This window comes from Mytilus galloprovincialis, chromosome 13 (assembly GCF_965363235.1).
Source record: "Mytilus galloprovincialis chromosome 13, xbMytGall1.hap1.1, whole genome shotgun sequence".
NCBI lineage: Eukaryota > Metazoa > Mollusca > Bivalvia > Mytilida > Mytilidae > Mytilus > Mytilus galloprovincialis.
Genome location: NC_134850.1, coordinates 49,207,263 through 49,230,024, shown reverse-complemented (window position 1 = coordinate 49,230,024; position 22,762 = coordinate 49,207,263). Strand labels below are relative to the sequence as shown.

At 31.5% G+C, this 22,762-nt stretch overlaps 1 protein-coding gene across 2 annotated transcripts in view; it reads right to left on the bottom strand.

The window, feature by feature from the left end:
- Positions 1 to 9,155, bottom strand: part of LOC143057073 (endothelin-converting enzyme homolog) — an 87,338-nt gene extending 78,183 nt beyond the window's left edge. The window contains exon 1 of one of the 2 annotated variants that reach the window (XM_076230303.1): positions 8,515 to 9,155. The gene's annotated coding sequence lies outside the window, so the exon portion shown is untranslated. The remainder of the gene's footprint in view (positions 1 to 8,514) is intronic. The other variant, XM_076230304.1, reaches the window with a different exon arrangement.
- Between the last annotated feature and the right edge of the window lie 13,607 nt (positions 9,156 to 22,762).

Below are 22,762 nucleotides of genomic sequence, written 5' to 3'. Positions count from 1 at the left end.
ATTCCCTTTTATACACTTGTATACATGTATATTTAACATAGAATGCTGAAAATCGTGGATATTTTTTTGTTCAGCATTCCAATGTGCACACACCTGCATGTTGGCGTAAAGGGAGCTAAGTGCCTGCAGAAAGAGGTTTGCAGAAATGCCATCTAATGAAGAAATAGACAAAACCAATGCTGATGATACAGCAGCTATAACAGCAATGTCTATAAAAAATTCCCTTAAATATACTACGAGTCTTGGAAAGAATAAGCTGAAAGATGGAGGAAAATAAAGAGTTTGTTGAAATGCTGGGACAGTACATATATATATATGGTTCCATTAAAACAAACACAAAAAAAAGATAGAAAAACTGGCTTAAGCTTGGATAACATTTGAAACTATCATCATTTAAACATATTTGTTATCATGTTTCCCCGACTTAAATTTATTTTATAATTAGTTCTTAAAAGTACTTTATCATATAAGTAAATTGTACGTATTCATTATCCTATTAATTATTATTAGTATTTAGTGCTAATTACCATCTACATGTATATGTCCAATGTCTTATGAAATTGTCATGGCATTCATTTTGTAGATATACATTTTTGTACATGTATATATGTTAATTTCATTCTGTGACACCTTTAATAAAAGATAAATTACCTATATACATGTATATGTATTGTTTATTTAAAAAAAAATCAATACTGGTACAATGTACAAAATTTTTATACCGGTATTGTGAACACCAAGTTCTGGCTAGGAGATCCAATGCAGATAGTAGATAATTGAGATGCAGACACATTAATTACCACCAATCCCACAATGTTTTTTTAAACCAGGATCCATCAACCACTCTGATCAATGGAAGGCATACCACCGTATCAAAAAGAAACTGAAACTTGATCTTGCCATGAGTAATCACTTTGTCAACCCATAAACAGACGTTCACACACAGACTATTGAATATTGCTGGTCCAAAACAAAACAGGAATTCAAAATAATGAAAGGGGTTTTAAGTGAAGCACTAGGTTCCTAATCTAAATAAAAGAATGTGGCAAGACCGATGGGGGAAGAATACAGAAGACGCACTGAACAACTTGTGTATCCACAATGCTGAACAATATCCAGTCTGAACAGTCAATACATACATGTACATGTATACTGGAAAATTCCAAAGTCATGAAAGTGGCCAAACAGGGCTATAAACCTTAAATAGTACAAAAAGAGTGAAATTGTTGTGCATCAATTAAAAATCCTTGGGTTAAATCCCTTTGAACATGTTGAATATAGACTTTATCTGTTTAGTTCATTTAAGTGTATTTAGAAAAAGAACATTTATCATTGTTTATTTCAAAATAAAACTACATGCATAATTAACATTTTTGAGATACAATAATGAATAAATGTTTCCAATTTTCATGATTTTCTATCACTAAATACATATTTATCAAATCCATACATTCATACTTTTAATTTTTCATAATATATAAATATTTGCTTCATTTAGTTCAATTAATATTTTTTTAACTTAATTATTTCAGACACCCAGAACACCAGCAACAACACCAATATAAGTAACGTCCTCAGACACTCAGTCAGACAGGAAGACAGATGCATGGAAATATTTAAGATGATGAAGGAACTAAGCTGAAGACAGAAATACTAAACCAATCATTAGTCCATGTGTCAGCATACAGACATTGTCAATTGACCAGATGAGAATCACCTTGCTAACAGCTGAATATGAAAGTTCCTGATTTATTATTGTGATTTAAATTTCTTTGTATATATTTTCTTGTGTTATTTATTATTTTATTGTGTAAAATAATTAAGTATGTTTTTGTTATCATGAATTCAAACACGACGTCCTCAAACGCTTCGAGTACACACCCGTGGTAAAATATGAATATATTGCCAGGGCTGTTTCGATCGTACTCCCACATCATATGCTTTTTAGTGAATGAGATACTCGACGTCATAGAACAATGAAGTAAGAAGAAAATTAAAGCATTTTGAGTGAAAATACATGCTTGTGAAACCAAAAATCATCACAACAAGAAAACGTAAAACAACGATGATAAAATGTGGTACATGTGTATAAGCCAATTTTTTTAAACATAGAACATGTAGAAGACAAATAAGAAAATTATCATTTAAATTCATCCAAAACTATCTAAATATGTTATTGTAAATAGTTTAAGCATGTTACAAATTCAGTTTGCTCCGTTCTTTTATGCCAATTTAATAGTGCTTTTATTTATGGGATTGGCAAATATTTGTCTCCAACTAGAGTGCTTAACTAAAAAAAAAATTGCCGTATTTTTCCTATTACAATAATTAATGTAGAATCGAATAATTCATGGGCGCTTGAATATATGGTGATTTTACCACCGGTTCAGTTAGGATCCTACTTCGTCAAAATTATCTCCCCATTACGCCAGTTCATTTTCACAATCGTAAAAATGGAAGCCATTGTAGCAATGACGCGCTACCAATTTTGCTCTTGGAAACCGATAAATTTATCCACATTGCACCAATACGATCCTTATATGTCAGTTATATTTTAAAAGACAAATGTATCAACTAGCTTATGAGCATAAGTTAATGATCTTGTCTGCATTGATTCAACTTAAAACTATTGTCTAATCGGTTGTTAGGTGGAATTTTCGAAAAATCATAAACATTTAAAAAAAATCTAAATATTTCGTGGAAGGGCAGACTAGATTTTTTTAGTGGTTGAAGACTATAAACCCTAGTTTTCACACACAAAAAATTAGAATTTTTCGAAGATATGCATTTTCATCATCCAACTTGTAAGACTGTCGTCAAGTACTTTCAGTAAAAAAATAGCTATTCCAACACACCTTCCCTGTTTTTGTGACTCATTAGATAGGTATTTCACTTGACCCACATATTTCATCTTTTAGTACTGTTATTTTTTTGTGTTATAAAGTCAACCTGTAGCTTTAATATATAAAAATGATAGAATCTGAAGGGAGACGATGTATGAAATATTCTTACTTTGAACGACATAATTGTTCTGCTTAACTATGTACTAGATAAATTGAAAACTTATGCAAATGGTGTTTTTGAAATAAAACACCTCGTAATTGAGAAGAAAATTGCAGTTTTGTTTGTTTCTATTAAAACTTTTTAAAAATTTGTCACTATAGTAAACAATACAGTAAACATTTATCGCCTTTTCTGATAGAGAGCTTCGATTCTTTTGTTCTATTTCAACCTGGTTTCCGACTGCGGTTATTTAGTCCCTTTATGTCTATATTTTCGCTCTTGCTATCGCTCAGGGTAAAATATTTGTCATAAAGAGCCGCTATCGCTCAGTATAAAATATTTGTCATAAAGGGCCAACCCGTGGTAAAATCACGAAATAATCAAGACCCCATGAGTCATTTCTTAAGTTTGTTATTTCTTTATATATCTTGATATCTTTTCAAGCAACAGCCATATGACAGACTCAATTCTATCATTTAATTTAGTTTGATTTAGTTCACTTCAAAAATATTGTTTCATTTCATTTTATTTCAGACACTCAGGACACGTACCAGAATAATATCATGAACTGGGAAAATAGTGGCAATCAAAGATCTACACAACATGCATAAGCCCAAGACTCAGCAATCCCATGTACATTTTTTGTACATGTAGGCACATTGGCAACATTACTAACACTGGTTAGATTTAAAAAAAAAAAATCTTTTTAATATTAACTATAAGTTTTGATATGATAGATTTTTTTTAAATGATAATCTTTAGTATAATAAACAAGTGAGAAAAAAACAGATAAATTAATACATTGTTGTGTAATAACAGTTTCAGTTCTTATAAAATAAATATATGGCAACATTTGAAATGAGCATGGTTAAATTACATTGTATGTGGATTTGATATGCATGATTTGTAAAATATGTTCCAAATCTTAGTTTATACATGTACATGAAACTTTTAAAATTGGTTTAATTTGATCTTGTTACTTGCTTCTGTAATTTTTAAATATACACCCAGGCCCCATGTTTTAATTAAAGTGGTTTTAGATATTTTAAAATTCATTTTCTGTTTTGCATTTTCCTTAACAGAATATTTTCAAATTACATAATGATATTTTCTATATTCAATAAAATTCTATTCTTTAAAATTTGCATTTACATTTTATCATACATGTACATGTAGTTTTTCACGTTTTTTTCAAATTATTTTACAGGGACTGTATATAGTTTTATTTTCCTTCAGTGTGCATTTAATTTGCAATGTTTGTTATGTATTATCATCCAATAAATACAAATTGAAAATATAGTTTTCCATTCTCTTCACTGAATTTGAAAACACACAATCCACAAATTGATGATAATTTCTGTATAAGATCATTTTGACAATGTTCTGTAACTTCAGTAATTATTGGGATGTTTTTTTTTATTGTGACAAATGCATTGGACAGGGAAATAAGGGAAATAGTTGAAACGCTCATTTTGATTTTTTTATCTGAAACAGGATTTTTCTCAAAATCGCAAAAATATAAAATCGCATGTCAAGTCTAAAACGACAAAATCGCAATAATAAATGCATGCAATAATTTCCAAATTTTCAGTACATATTTTACTTTTCAGTCCCGATCCGATGTCATTTAAAAATAAAACCTGATGCAGGAAAGTGTAACCTATAAATGCCAATTTAACTACTGGTCCCTGCATGCGATGTACAGACAGTGCCATATACATTTGTACCAGTACATTTGTAATGACATTTGTATATTCATCTGCTAGCCAAACAAAAAGCAAAGTTATGCCTATTTTTATCCATTGGGAACTTTCTTTGTGTAGTGTTTTTTCCTTGGAGAAGGAAATTTTCTTTTTTAACATTGGATAAAATATTATATAAGGAAACTCCCCAATGGAACATGTTTAATCCCGCCACATTATTTATGTATGTGCCTGTCCTGAGTCGGGAGCCTGTAATTCAGTGGTTGTCGTTTGTTTATGTGTTACAGATTTTTTTTCGTTAATTTTTTATATCCTACCGTAGTCTAAAATCGTTCATCTTGTCAGTTCGTTAGGTATTTGTGTTTGAACTTAACACACGGGGAAACTCCGCACTGACGTCACTACGCTACTTCCGGCGTAGAAAAACAGAGGAGAATACGTTTTTTCTGCACTTTTGAATAAAAAAACATTTCTGAAGGTAAGTTTTCATTGTTGTTCTCAATTATTGCTAAAAAAATGCCAATTTTCTAATGCCCGTTTCAATCCCGACTTCCGAATGTCTAAAAACATTCTAGAACTTCACAAAATCCCACTTCCGGCCTCCATTGCTTTGTGTACATTCCATTCAGCGTCATCAATCTTGTGGCAGGCAATACAGGTCAAGCAAATCGTATTTTTAGGAATATTAAAATGACATGCTCCTTACGTCTTTTGCGATTTTCCCGCGAAAAAAAGCCCAACCAAAATGAAAGGAAAACTAATTGAAAAAACGATGCCCATGCCATAATTTTGTACAGGAATATAGAGTAGGTTAATAAAAGCCTTAAAGGCTGTAAAAGCAATTGCTGCCATGTTAATGTTTGGGGACTTTTATTTTTCATCCACATATATACAAGAATTAAACCTGACATGAGTGTTGTCTAGTTAAAAGTAAGAAGGTTTTAACTTTATATAAATAAAAGACTTCAGCAGAAAGTCATTTTTAATATGTTTTATATTTCACAAGGAGACAACACGTTTACCAGGCTAAAGTTGGGGTCAAATATACATGTGCTGAAACATAACTCAAAAAGAAATCATCATGGATTATCCCCTGGTAGTGTTTGTAACTTCCTTGGCAATAATTTCCTTTATTGATTTAATTTTAACAATTTTCATTATTAATTTATATTTAACCATTAACACAAATGATTAAGTTAAAACATTTCAACTTTCCAGACGCAAATGTTAAAAAACCGGAAAGAAATAAAATATCTTACAAGACATAAACATGTAAAGAATAAATGTATATTTCAGCTTAATAAAAATATTTTCATAATGTTACTTTGTCATCATTTTTAAAACTAAGTTCCAAACATTATTGCTCAGTTGATATGTGTCCTTCTGATGCGGTACGAGCACAGGCACTTGTTTCTATCCATAGGAAGGTTGATTATCCATATAAATAGTTTTATATGGATAGTCAACCTTCCTATGGATAGAAACAAGTGCATGTGGGTACGAGATAACTACAATTCTCATGCAATCCCGAAAAGGGGGGTCATCACAGACAAACATGACATTAAATCGTTATCACTGAACTAGTATATATATTGTATAGGGGCCAGCTGAAGGACGCCTCCGGGTGCGGGAATTTTTGCTGCATTGAAGACCTGTTGGTGACCTTAATTCTGCTGTTGTATGTTTTTCTATGGTCGGGTTGTTGTCTCTTTGACTAATTCCCCATTTCCATTCTCAATTTTATTATACGAACAAGAACAAACAGCTCTACGTTGCTTTGATATTTATCAATTTTCAGGAAACATTGCGAAAAATGATCTTCAATATTTCGAAAACATGTGAAATAAAATTGCTAACACGGTGGACCGTCGAGTGTCAACAAACGTAGTAGACTTGTTCACTGAAAAGACGAGGATAATGGTTTCATCTGACATTTGTTATGCAAACCCAGTTTTGATCATGATATTTAAAAAGACGTACTTTTTTTCAATCTATGTATTAATAAACTAGAAAATTCCAAATTGTAAATATCTCTTCATCTGGACCGACTTGGCATCTACTACGTTTGGACGGGTCCATTTCATTAGTAAGGTGATCGATAAATATTACGGAGTTTTGACAGACAAGGAAAACGAACTTATTGTTATGTGTTTTCAACAAGGGTTTCGTTCCGCTAAATTATTTGCGCAAATAAAGTTTGTCTATTTTTAGATTACAGGTAATAATTTGACACTACGCATTAACCTGTGTAGTGATTTTGATTTTACGATAAATGTATGAATGAACGATAATTTTATGAATGAACAAGAGCACCTGACCTCTTAAAGAAACACAAATTAAACATAAAAAACCGTATTTATTGGGAGATAATTCAGTTAAATTTTCAATACTAAATCAACAACTGGAATGAATCCATATTTTGTTGAAACATCGTACGAACAGCGGAAAACGGAATCGCATTTATAAAAATGTACTTTTTTTCACTCGGACTTCTATGTTATTTGATAGTCAAACGGTTGACCCTTTAAATACAAAAATACATCTACAAGAACATATTCTGAAACTTCTTAAATCCACTAACTTTTTTTTAAAGTTTCAAGCTATGTATTGCATTAGAAAACATACATAGGTGTTAAAGAATGACTGACCAGGAGCCTGTTTAACAAAATACTATGGCTTGATCTGGGCGGAGTCTCTGATCTGGGTCACAAAGATGGCCATACGCGACGGCATAAAAGCAATTGCTTTAATAAAAAACAATTTACATTTATTTTTCATACAATTTTCTTTTTATTCATTGTAAAAAGATCGATATTCTGACCATCATGACTGTAGGTAAATATTCATACAGAATTCCATTGATGTTAAAAGGGATGGCAAAAAAATAGTTTTCCTAATGTATAAAACCCAAAATTATTGCAAACTATTTTGAAGCAATATCCCACAAAGAAATAACGTAATTGCCGTAGACTGAAAAATCCCCTAAATGACAGTAGAGCAATTTGATTGGGTAGAACGAATTGTCATCACGTGATTTTGACGCCATTGAAATTTAAATGTAAACAAACAAGGTCAGAAGGTTCAGTATGGGACAGCATCGTACATTTAGTTACTGACAAATAATTATGAGTTACCAAGCTTGACAATGCATGGTAATAAAAAATGAAAGCTAAGTCTACAGAAAAAATAAGAAAAAAATAGCCTTAGGATAACGACTCATCAACACACCTGGATATATAAATAAGGCCGTTAGTTTTCTCGTTTGAATTGTTTTATCGGGCCCTTTTATAGCCGACTAAATGTATGCGGTATGGGCTTTGCTTATTGTTGAAGGCTGCTCAGTGACCTATAATTGTTAATGTCTGTGTCATGTTGGTCTCTTGTGGACAGATGTCTCATCGGCAATCATACCATATCTTTTCTTTATTTTGTTATTTATGCTGTAAAATATAAAAGTTTTTATATTTTGTTATATATGCTGTAAAATGTAAAAGTTCTTTGGTCCAAAGTTTGGATCAAAATTCAAATATTATGGGGAACTTCTTTCATATTTCTATGAAAAAGATTTCAATAAACAACAAAAAATAGTATACATGCTTGATTCTCCTCGAGTATAAGGTCAAGAAAAAATATGTTTAAATACATGTATGTTAATATTCTCATAAGTATGCAGCATCTGAATCCATTATTTGACTTCTGTCATTTATCGATCTATTTTCCCAGCGTTTGCATTGGCCTAATGAGGATTGATTAGCAATGCACGGAATAGTAAACAGTGAACTCAACTTAACAGCACTTGAACACTTACCTTTACATTCAAACTATGTTATGGGTGGGAGACAAACATTAGATTTTCTTTCACTTCATCCATTTAGCGCCATTGTTTTGATAATGTCAGCGTCTAAGTTACCAACCAAAGTCGGAAAAGCTGCAATTTCCGGAAATCAATGATTGATTTTTGAATCGGTTGATCACGGAATTATTTCAAATCTAATTATTAGTCTAATGTTATTTATTGTTCAATCTATTCTTTTTTATTCTATTCTATTTTTTACATTATGTTTGGAAATTGTAAAATTAATGATTCTGCTTTTCTGGGAGTGATTGACAAATAATCATTGCTTTTTTTTTTAAAATATTCTTCTATAAGAAGCGTACTGTCCTATAAGTAAAGGACACACTCATTTAGCCTCCAACCGTAAGAGATACTCATGGCAAGTCAATGTCGTATTTAAATAATAACGGTTCCTCGATAAACACACCACAAACCGTACTATGGTATAGCAGCTATAAAAACTTCGAAAAGTATTCCTTCATGGGCACGGTGTGCTCGACTTAAAGCAATCTAATTAAAATTAAATCTCTCACTCGCTCATTTTTTTATGCAGCGACCAAGCACAAACAATGAGCGAGTGAGAAGTTTTATTTTAATTAGATTCTATTGGACTTAAAGTGATTTTAATGTCGTTTACGGCTAAACAATAACCGCTAGCCAAGTAACCAACAAAATAGCGGTTTTTTACTCTCCGTATATAAACGAATCTGGAAAGTTTTTAGTGATAGCTTGACCTAGCCTATATCAAATTCAAATGAATGCTTTTAAGGTTTTAGAAAATTAAAAACTTATCTGGATTTTGCTGTGCACTCTTTTTGTCCCTGCAGAAGATTATAAAATTAACCAACACGTTGTAGTCCACTCAGGCCATGTTCGCATGTCCACGAAACGTCTCGTACTGTCAACCTTGTGTATGACAAATGAATGAGTTTAATTTCATGAACACTGTTTTCACGTGATCATAGCATCTGTATCAAAACCGGTTTTAAATACCTTCATATGAGAATTGTTCTTACAAAAAGACTAAAAGTACACGTGATTGGGGCCTGTCATGGGGTGTCCAAGTTATCACAATTGGGTTGCCAATATAATCACATGATCATTAATTACTTTTTTTAAACTAGGTAATTAAATAATCAAAAATACAGTCATAGATTACAATTTATGTTAAAAAAAAAGTCAGGACAAAGATACAAAAAAAAGTCAGGATAGACTAATAAAAGTCGGAATGAACCAATAAAAAAAGGCAAGACCGATGAAAGTGAAAAAAAAGGCAGGACAGAGATTATGACTAAATAAACCTCGGGAGAAAGGTAGAAAGCAGGGGCGGATCCAGCCATTTTAAAAAGGGGGGGGGGGGTTCCTAACCCAGGACAAAGGGGGGGGGGTTGCAATTACATGTCCCCATTCAAATGCATTGATCGTCCAAAAAAAAGGGGTGTTCCAACCCCCGGACCCCCCCCCCCTCTGGATCCGCGCCTGGAAAGACCATTCACATTTTGTTTTACATTCGTTTTTCTCTTTTAATTAAATAAAAATAATGATAAACCTTTCAAATGTAGAGTTCATAAGATAAAAAGATTCCCTGTGGAACACCTCCCCCCCCCCTTTTTTGTGCTCTCTATTTTCAACAGCTCTCCAATCTAATTAAAATTAAAACCTTGCTTTCTAGCCAATCTGTTCATGTACCGGACCGGCAACTTTCCTTTTTTGATTCGAAAATCTACGGTGCCGTTATACACATGCATGTTGTTTGTTTGGAGGATAAAAAAAAAAAAAAAATTACAGATAAACATCAATAGCCAATACTCAAGTTGTTTAACTAAAACACTTGATGTTAAATTTTTGTTTACTTTTTTATTTTAATTGGAAAGTATCCAAAGAACCGGTATATGTTTTAAATACCAAAAGGTTCATATATGTTTTCCTTCTTTTATTGTACATAATCTCTTTTATATCTTGCATCACTATAGATGTATCATAAAGTATGTCATAATATTACATACAACCAATACATATAAACAAATATATATAAGTTATACATGCATGTAGAATTAAGAAATATCATGCATCAGATCACTATAAAAATGTTTAAAGCATATTTGCATATATGCTACTTAGTATAATGATTTTGTTTGTGTTGTTCCATCATCTTAAATTAATGGGTTTTATCAAATCAATATTGTAAAATGTGTACAAATTTACTTTAAACTACTGTTTGGAATATTGAGGGTCTCACCACTGACAAGATAAATGACCCACATTTCAACAAAATTATTTCACAGTTTCAGATTATAAGCTTTATTGAAACTTGGACAAATGATGTTGATGTTAATAAAATAAGTATCCCAGGTTTCTGCTTTGTTGACAGTAATAACAGAAAAAAGCATCATAAAGCCAGACGCAATTCTGATGGAATAAATATTTTTGCTAAAAATTCCATTTCAAAAGGAATGAAAAAATTACCAAAATATCACACTGATATCCTTTGGATCAAAATTGACCATATTTTTTTCAAATTAGATAAGGACATATATATTGCTACAGTATATATGTCTCCAGAAAGTTCTAGCACGAACACTACCGGGTTAGAACCCATTTATGACAAGCTACTAGCTGATGTTGTCAAATACTCTAATTTAGGGCACATTATAGTCCAAGGCGATTTCAATGCCTATACTAATACAAAACCAGATTTTATTGCCTTTGATAATTCTTGTACTTCAAATCAAGATGATTTACAATATATTTCTGATCAAAATATACCAAGGAATAACCTTGACACATAACTTGTCAACAATAGTGGAAAGTATCTACTGAATTTATGTAAGGAATCAAGTCTTAGAATACTAAATGGTAGAACCATAGGTGATTTACATGGTAAACACACTTGTATTACATACAATGGATGTAGTGTTGTAGATTATATGCTTATGTCTAAAGAATTATTACATATAGTTGGTTATTTTGAAGTACATGACTTTACTTCTTTGTCAAATCATTGTATAATAAGTTGTAATTTATTAATAGGTTTTATTATGCCTCAAAATACACCCCAATATCAGTTGGATCCTATCCCAAATAAATTTATATGGACACCTGAAGCAATAAATCTCTACACATTAAATAGTAATAGTATAGAGAGTAAAAACAAATTTGAACAGTTTTTGAAATCAACTTTTAAAGACTCTGAATCAGCAGTAAATTCATTTAATAATATACTATATGAAAATGCTTTGAAGTCTGCTAAACTAGTAAAGAAAGTCCCAGTCAGAAATAAAAATCAAAATAGGTCAAAAAGACGACCTTGGTACTCTGAATCTTGCCGTGAACTTGGCGTTACAGTAAAAAATTATGCAAAGTTAGTTAATAAACATCCCTATAATTCTGAATACAGACATAAATTTTATTCTTTCAGATCTAGACTTAGACGTCTATGTAAATATGAAGTAAATAAATACAAAAAAGATATATTTTCAGAACTTTATACATGTGAGAAAGACCCAAAGATGTTTTGGAACATCTTGAATAAATTAAGTAGACAAAAAAGTAATAACAAAGAAAATGAATCTTTACCCCAAGAAGATTTCATCCAGTTTTATAAAAAATTGAATAGCTGTGACATAAATCACAATAGTTTTCACTCTAAAATTATTAAAGATTTTGACTCTCTAAAAGAAAAGTTTAATTTATCACATGTTACAGATGACTTAACTCACTTGAGTTCAGAGATAACAATTGAAGAGATAGTAACAGCTATTCGTTTAATTAAAAATGGCAAAAGCACATCAGCCGACATGATTTCAAATGAAATGTTGAAAAATGCAATCCCCATCTTAATAAAACCACTTCATAAACTCTTTAATAGCATATTCGAATCTGGTCAATTTCCGAGAATATGGAATGAGAGCTTACTTGTTCTCTTGCATAAGAAAGGGGACAAATTTGATCCAGGGAACTATAGAGGTATATCTATTAGTTCCAACCTGGGTAAACTTTTTAATAAAGTTTTATATAAACGTTTAGTAAAATTTATGGATATCAAAAATTTAATAAGTAAAAATCAAATAGGATTTAAAGAGAAAAGTCGTACAGCTGACCACATATTCACTCTTAAGACCATAACTGATCAATATAGACAAAAAAAGAAAAAAGTTTTTGCTGCCTTCATAGACTTAAAAAAGGCATTTGATACTGTATGGCGACTAGGCTTATTTTCTAAACTCATAAAACATAATATCCCCCAAAAAATGTTTAATGTTATTTATTCAATGTATACTGATACAGTAAGTAGAATAAAATTCTCTAATGGGTTGAGTCCTCCATTCCTATCAGAAAGGGGTGTTAAACAAGGTGACGTATTGAGTCCCCTTCTTTTTAACTATTTTATAAATGATCTAGTAGGTAATCTTGATAACAAACATACGGATCCAGTTGCTATTGGGGATACCTCTTTGAATATTCTTTTATATGCAGATGATATTGTTTTACTATCTGAAAGCAAAGAGGGTCTACAAAAATCTCTTGATATTTTACATGAATATTGTTCAACATGGAAACTACAAGTTAATACTGATAAATCAAAAATTATGATATTTAATTCTAATGGCAAGCTTAAGACATTGTTAAACCATTTTACTTATGATAATGCATATCTTGAAACAGTAACAAATTATTGTTACTTGGGTATTGTTTTAAAGTATAATGGCAATTTTTGCCTTGCTGTGAATACTCTAATGGAAAAAGCCAGGAAGGCATACTATAAAATAAAGAAAACTATAGGTCTCAACAACCCATGTAGACTTCTTGAAAAATTGTTTGATTGTTTAGTTACTCCCATTCTTACATATTGTAGTGAAATTTGGGGGGTGGATTCACATTTTAAAGACTCTGATCCATTTGAAAAACTTCATGTTAAATTTATCAAAGACATATTAGGGGTTCACTGTAAGGCATCTAATGATGGATGTCGAGCTGAACTTAATAGAATTCCCTTGAAAAATAAAATATTATATTCAATATTCAACTACCTGAACCATATAGTTTCTTCGGAAAATTCTTTGGCATATGATATATTCACTAAATCTGTAGATTCAAACCCTTGGGTCATAAAGGTCAAGAGTCTTTTGAATGAACTTGGAATGTCTTATATCATCAATAACTTTAATTATGTTAAAGGTAATTTAAATTCTATTAAACAAAGAATTAATGACCAATGTTTGCAAGTTCAAAATGCAAATATATTTGAATCCAAAAAGTTAGACTTTTTCAAAAGTGTCTACATAATGGGCAGAAGACCACCCTATGTTGATATATTAAAAAACAGAAGTGACAGAGCTGCAATATGTAAGATCCGTATAAGCGCTCATACACTGATGATTGAAAGAGGGAGACATCTAAATATTCCCAGAAATGAGAGATACTGCTCTGTATGTAATTCTGGTCAAATTGAAAATGAAAAACATTTTCTTTTACATTGTGAAAAATACTCAACTAAGAGGGACATATTTTACCATAAAGTTTCAAATATAATCGTTGATCCTCCAAATTTCAAAAACATGAAAATAATATAATCTTTTTATTAAATAATAATTCATACACAATCCTAAAATTAACTTCCTCTTTCATCTCAGACAGTTTGAACCTGCGTAAAGCAGAACAAACTCTATAAAATTGCTAATAATCATTGTTCATAATATTACATATTAATATTGTCATTATTTTCAATACTTAATATGTTTGACCAACTATGTAATTGATATATTTTTTTTTAATCATTTACTGTTGATGATATTGATATCGTTCGATGATATTGTTCTAAATATGCCTATTGATATTCTATGCATTATTACTATTTGTATACCAGTTGTATGGGCCATTGCCAATTATTGTAATTGTGTTTGTGCCAATAAAATATTTGTATTTGTATTTGTATTTGTATACGGGCCGAAAAGAAAGAAATAGCCGAACTCCAAGACACTATATTATTCCTGCATCACGTGATTTTTAACACGTGGAGCTTACATTAAAATAAATACCGAATATGGAAAGTGAAACTAATATTCAAAACATAAAGTCCGAAGGCACAAATATTAAAGAAAAAGAAGGTTTTTTTGGCAAAGGGTGCCGGGGTAATTCTCTGTATCCAAAATATACATGAAATATTTGCCACTTCCCCTTTTTTGTTTTATGAATTCTAACACTGAGTTTTCTATCTGTTACATGCCAAGAAATCCTCGCTTAAATTTCCGGTTGACCTCCTACGGCACCCATTAGTAGTTAAAGATTTGATTTCATTCAACAAATTAATTTACGACCTTCATGTACGTGTCGCTTAGAAAACAGCCATATACCAAATGGTCAATGTAATTTGCTCTATGGGGTGTTTGCAGAATTTCAACGTAGGCAATTTCTTGACATGAGTAGGACAGTTTTTAGCATCCTAGCCCCCCCCCCCTTTTCCCTCCCCCCCACTTTTCCCAAAACAAAATCAAATGGTATGAGCTCCCTTAACATAAAATTGAATCGGAAACTTCAGCATCTGGCAATCTAGACCAATGTATTTATTGTTGTTTAGGGCGGAAAGGGGGGGGGGGGGGTAAAATAAAAAAAATTCTTGATAAAAATAAATAAATTTGACGTATTCAATATATATATTTTAGTTCATCATCACAGCCATGCCAAACCTTCAACATATTTTTTGTAATATTGAAAACAAAATTTTCATTTTGGTACCTTTTTTCGCGAATTAAAATTGTTATATTGCTACTGAATTTTCGTCATCCCAAGTACAAGTTAGAAAATACAAGGTAATGTTTTATAAATAGTTAAACTCGAAGACCTAGCCGAGGAAAGCCGAGGGTTACTTTTAAGTCTAGGTTAGTCAACGAAAAGGTATATACTATGAAATTTAATAAGTGAGGGACTTGCCCGGAGCAATTATGTTTTAAAAACATAATCACCCATTCTCGTCGAGTGGAAAGCCAGTATTTACCCCTTCTATTTTTCATAGTGCATGGCTTTCCATGCACCATAAAATGCTACATGACTTTTCATTGTAGATTAATTATGAAAGTGAACTCTTGAAAATTTCACTAAAGTTTGCTAAAACTGATGTCAGACATTATTGCTATTATTGATAGATTGCTGTTCTCTAATGCCCATTAGATAACTACTTATGTGCTTGTCTCAATTCAGTGACAGTTATAGTTCAGTTGTTGTCGCTGGTTCATGTCTATCATATTTGCTTTTTTCGAAAATTGGTTTGTTATTTAAATTAAGCTGTTAGTTTTCTTAATTGCTACCTCCAATCTCTTTAAGAATTCAAAACCAATAAATATTTAACTTCGACGATCTTTAAGTTTTATTTGTTGCAGCAGCATACACAAACAAGAAGGGGACGAACAGTAATATCGCCATATGTAAATAAATGAATGAATGAAACTTTATTGCAAAAACATAGACATGCTATGGCAAAATTAACAGCATATATTACATAATATAAACATGAATAGACAGCAGAGAAAAATAGTATAATACAATGACATATAAAGTTATGAGACTATATTAAATCGAATATTCCATGCAGCTTTTACATAATTACATTATTTGATCGTAAGAGACTTACGAGAAGCTTGTAGTCTATTTAATACTTTATTTCATTTTATAGGTTTGCGTTGGTTTTTTTAATCATTTATATAAAATGATTTTAAACATGACATTTGATACACATGCCACATTTTGCTATATATGTTTTTTTTTTATTTGTTTTCATTTCCGTTTTACTTGAACACAATAGTATTTTAGATTTCCAGTCCATTTGGCATGTGCACCTTTTTGTTTTATCATTGTTTACTACTACAGCTAATTTCCTAAGCTGGTATAGAGTAAGGATATGGTTGGCTTGATCGCTTTGTTTGTATAAACATTAGCTCAAGCATTGTGATTAAGATTGACATTTGCAATATATCCAGGCATAGTTAAAGCTGTATGTATTATATTTAAATTTGCTTGAATGTTATCCCAATTACAATTGTGCAATATACAAACAAAGTAAGCAAGCTAACCAAAGTTCTTCTCTACACGCAGTAGGAAATTCTGTAATTACACACCGTGTCTATAGGTACTGACAACTACCTGTAAGTGCTTAACCCTTTAATATAGAACTTACGTATTTTTCACTCCATTTACTCTGACTCTTCTTCACTGTTGGTTTCAATCTTTTCATAAGATTTCGATTAAATGTTGATTTAATTGTAACATTAATGCATAATACATGTCCGCACGTAAATACCTATTAAAGTTCGTTAATCTCGGGAAATAATCTTTTCAAAATTTATTACGAAACAACTTTTATTGTTTTTAAAATTAGGTTGATTTCAAGCATTTGCATAGAATATATTAAAAAAAATGCATGCGATTATTTTTTAGCTCAATGTTTAATGTGAAGTCCGATTAGTATACCAGTGACAATGTTTTTAAGTTTACTGTCCTTGACTGTGTTTACAACTTTTAGCATCCTACTAGTTGGCGTATCAGTAGGGGGATTTATAAAATCTAAGTTTCGAGCTTCCTTTAAAAGAGAGCACGTCGAACAATTCGAGCTAACCGGAGCAATTCATACAGTCGTTGTGCTAACTAAAATAGGATGTTTCGAAACTTGTTTTCTAGACAATAACTGTTTGTCATTGTTCTATAACGATAACACTAAACAGTGTGTGTTGCATTCGAAGGATTTTATGTTCAAATCGCCACAACTTTCCGGTACTGGATGGACTCATTATGTCATCGATGGTAAATAATTGTTTTCGATAAAAAAAAAAAAAAAAAATGAAAAAAAAATGAAAAAAAAGCATATGCTGCAATTTTCAAATTTCACTTAAATTCAGATTTGTTTTGCAATATACTATAACATTGCGAAGAAAGTGTGACATGTTCATTCTCTCTATAGATTGAATTATCAATAAGGCTCTTCAACTTTGTACTTAAAATTATTTGGCCTTTTTAACTTTTTTTTATTCGAGCGTCACAGATGATTGTTTTGTAGATGAAACGCGGGTCTGGCGTAAATATAAAATTTCAATACTGGTATCTATGATAAGTTTATTCGAGTAGTAAGTGTTGTTTGTCAGTGAATTTGAATTACAATATACATGTATTTGATACAATGGCGGCATTATGTTTCGAATTTTCAAATTATATGACCACTCACCAGTTTAGAAATTAATAACGAATTAATTCACAAAAATTATTCCGGTGATACTGTGATAATGAAATTGTTGGAAAGGCAGTTGTTATAGAAGTTAAAAACAAAACATCAAAATTGTTGATGTGATACCTTGTATTTTTATATAAAAAAAGTTCGAAACCAAATGCAGTAAGTCGGCCTTTTCGTCACTTCAGAATCAGTAAATGTTAAAGTGTTTGTGAGACAGTTCCAAAGTTTTGGAGTTGATAGACGTGTTTGTCGATAAGATATAGATCTAGTTTAGTAAGGGGGCATTGGCTGTCAAATTCATGTTCACCGATTTGAGTCAAACACCTCATATTTGATTTATCACATACTAACACGTATATCCAAATTATAAAAAGTCTAAAATAAACAATTTACAAGGTATGGGCTCGATAATATGTATCATCGTTTCGTTTGTATTTTAGACGCCATCTATTCAACTATCGAGTTGACCTCAGAAGACTGTCGACGGTCATATAAGCTATATAAACTTATATATAGATATATAGATCTAAATGGATAGAGAACTCTTATGATTGAATTTTTCTAGCCAGGTCGTTTCAATTTCATATTATAGGTTAAAATATATGTAAAGCATCGTTTTTACCTGTATAAGAATGGGTTTTGGATATAGAATCGGTCAATCAAATGATTTACCTTTGTTTTACTTCAATGCTGACATTCTAGCCTAGTCCTACAGACATATATAGATTGGTTATCTATCAAAAATGTTAAAAAAAGTTTTAAGATGGTCGTTCATAATGTTACCATTATGAACGACCATCTTAAAACTTTTTTTTAACATTTTTGATAGATAACCAATCTATATATGTCTGTAGGACTAGGCTACTTCGAAAAGAGAGTGGTATACCTTACTTAATAATGACTTCACGGTTCAGATAACAAGCTAACCAAAGATATAACCTTTTCGTTTCCCTTTAATAACTGAAAACGCATAATTCATGCGTTATCCATCTCTAGTAAAGAGTCTATATTGAAAGTTACATGAACACGGATTCCATGAGGTCGAATTATTCACTTGCAAATTAATAATTTTTCATCGATGTTTCTTAGCTTTGATTTTTAAAGCGTATTATTGTAAAAAAAACAACATTTTAAATTTGTTTATTGATGTCGTAGCAAGTGACTTTTAAATGGCTAGACTTTCCCCCTAAATGACATGACAACAAATTCCCAACTTCGCTGAATTTTTGTTTTCAACCATTTATTAGTATAAGCGGTGGTTAGTCTTGACAATGTAATTTTCTGGCAAAAGTTTAGTTGAAGTGTTTGTCTGGAAAAAATGAATTTATTTAGTTCTAAGGTCTTTAACATCTAGATTACATCACAGACCAACGAATAAGCGGTTGTCAATTTGTTCTGTACGTAACATTATGAACGACCATCTTAAAACTTTTTTTATGTCAATGTTTAACCAGGTAAAAACAAGTTCCGTGGCATCGAAACTGCCTCCCCGGCTTGATATTTGATTACATATAACTCATTTTCTATTCAATGAAATAATTTACGTTCGTAATGGATGATTTCCATATTACAACCGCCATTACTTAAATTATACGTTTGAAGTCTTCAAATCCATTAACATCAAATATAGTCAAATGGGATAACAAAACTATGAAAGTTATAACACATGTACTTTTACTTTATATAATCCTTTAACATTTTTGATAGATAACCAATCTATATATGTCTGTAGGACTAGGCTACTTCGAAAAGAGAGTGGTATACCTTACTTAATAATGACTTCACGGTTCAGATAGCAAGCAAGCTAACCAAAGATATAACCTTTACATGCACACACAATGCAATCCTCTGCAATTATAACCAAACTATTTCAGACTGAAATCCATTTACTATACAAAAGATAGGGTATAATTACAAACGAGACAATTATCTACCATAAAACAGAACAAGGGCCATACGTAAAATCTTTATACTGCTTAAGACAGACAAACCACGTAGAAGAAGATGCATGTTTATCATAACGTATACTTGTGGATTATCAGGTTGTCTGCACATTGATACCGCCAATAATCAGCTGCGTGTTACAGTATGAACTAAGGAACATATTCGATATCATTTGTGAAACGGTTATTCCATAACGGTGAACTAACTCATGATGGCGTTCGTAAAATTTACGAAGGGATGATTTCAACTTCACCATTTGGAACTCTTGGTTTAATAGCTTCACTTTAAATGTCGTTTCACATCAGTGGGGCAACACATGACAAAACGGTTTATGTATACATATACAACATATATAGGTTCAAATGGAATGGCATTGTGTAGGCGACAAACTACAAATACATGTACATGTACGAAATCGCGGGCATTTAGAGCTTGGTTTAAAGTAAATAGGCTGTTGTAGGATGAATTTTTGTAAAATATTTTATGCCTGGAGAATTTCAGAAAAGGTATAAAAATTCATAAATACTTGGAGACAGGACAATTTTTTTAAGACCTCTCCTTTTTTTTCCAGAGTCCGTTATTTTTTGTTGAAGAATTGAATGCTTCCTTTTGTAACTTCATTGGGGTGTAAAAGCGCCTCATTCTGAAAATGTGCACACGGTCAACGCTTTTACAACCCTATGAAGTTACAAAAAGAAGCATTCAATACTTAAAATTACATTTTTTTAGCTAGGATCATGAAAACACGAATTTTATCATTTTTTTTTTTTTTTATTTATTTAATGATTCATCTGTGTACTTTATAGTGGGACTTCGTATTATCATAAATGAAAAGTTTTATTGAGTAATGAAATTGCTTAAGGAATAACACGTGACGAGCAGTTAGCCAATCAGAATAACGCATTATGGTGAAACATACATCTAATGTAATTATTTTCTGATAAATTCCATTATTTCGCGTTTCTGTATACTATGAACATACGTTTACTGTAAATAAAGTGTATTTGCTATTAACTGTCAATTTAAAGTTTCTTCTCCAAGGCGATCACCGCTGTATAGAGTCACTATCAACGCGAAAATTATATATATACTGTCCCCGAGTACTCTTATGAAAATTATGTGTAAGTTTAAAACGGGAAGTCTTGTATGACATAAAAGTTAATCTGATGATGGAAACAATATCCGGACGACTTTAATTTCGTTTTTCTCCTAAAATAACCCAAATCTAATAGTCATAAGAATAGATGGTCCGAGAGACCACAATTAATTTTAGTGCATTTCTTTTAGAACATAAATGTAAATTAAAAAAATCCCACCTGCGCTTTCTCAATGAAATATTTACAGTATGTTGTGCTACTTTTGGGACAAATCATATCAAAACTATTGGAAACTTCGTCGGCTCTAACTCAAGATATGGGCAATTTTATGTTTAGGGCGTCTTGAAATCTTTTGACAGCTTCCGAAGTGCTAATTTCAGTGGCGGATCCAGAACTTTTCCTAAGGGGGGGCCCGTTGACTGACCTAAGAGGGGGCCCGCTCCAGTCATGCTTCAATGATTCCCTATATAATCAACCAAATTTTTCCCACGAAAGGGGGGGCCCGGGCCCTCCAGGGCCCCCCCCTGGATCCGCCTATGAATTTTTAACCTTTTTCAGCTGGACCAAATCACTACTATCCTTTAAATTCTGGACCCAAATTTTTTTACAGTATAATTCAACACCCTACTTGCAATTTGAGGCATAAAACATGGAGAAATAAATCTGGAAGCGGTATAAAAAATATTGGCAAGTAACCCACTGTCAACACTAGGGACTATATTTGTACACAGAGGCACGATGATTAATTTATTGTGGAAGGAAGATAAGCGACACACAAAATGTTTAATAGTACAGATATTGACTTTTGTTGCACTATACATATCTCTTGGAAAGAAGATTCCTTTTCGATTTCAGGGCTAGGACAGTGTCCATTGGGTGCGTTGTTATACAGACCATTAGATTTTTGCTACACTGTAAAAAAGGTTGGCATCATGGTATTTGACGACATAAAACAGGGGTGTACAAATCAAGGAGCGTCATTGGCTGCCGTGGAGTCTCAACAGAAGCAATTCTTCTTTCAACGCATTTTTGGTATTGTTGATTTAATCAAATACCTGACTTCATGTCTTTCTTTCTTTCTTTTTCTTTTTTGTCTTGCTTTCTTTCTTTCTTTCTTTCTTTCTTTCTTTCTTTTTTTTTCTTTTTTCTTTTTTTCTTTCTTTCTTTTTTTCTTTCTTTCTTTCTTTCTTTCTTTCTTAGCAAGTATTATCGTTTACATGATTATACAATTTTAGCTCCTAAAACAAAACACATCTCTTTCTTTCTTACTTTCTTTCTTAATTACCAATTATTACCATTTATTCCACAAATTTACACTTTTAATATTTAAAACAATATTAACTAAATATACATAAAATGAAAAAAAAACCACCGAGTTAGAAACAGGAATCGCGTCGATAATATAAAGTAATCAAATGGAGTTTTGATCTAAAATTGATTTATTAGGTTTTGCTTCGCGTACATATATTGCATGCACATTCTAGACGATTTTGAACTAAGAAATGCAGAAATAGCTCTAGATACCGAACAGAACATATCCATAAGCTTTTTAATTCAAGCTATAATAAATGTTCTTCATTTGTAATTCCAAATATACAACATAGAGCAACGTGTTCAAAGTTTTCTACAGAAAGACGGACCTTGTACACAGAAAGTTGTCGAAACGAACTATAAATTTCATTAAAAAAAACCCAACAAACGTAAAAAAAACAGCCTTCAACATACAACATAGATACAAATTACCTCAAGTTGACAAGATAGAAAATCACATTTTTTTTAAATGGACACGGAAATATGCAAATAGAGCATACATACACCAACTCGAATGATTAGACTGCCATCAATACTCAAATAAATATGGTGTAAACATTCTATAGACGTTACGCACGGTAATGCGTTCGGATTAATATTACGTTATAATAAGATTTTAGACCGATCAATGATATATACTTTATTTTGTTTC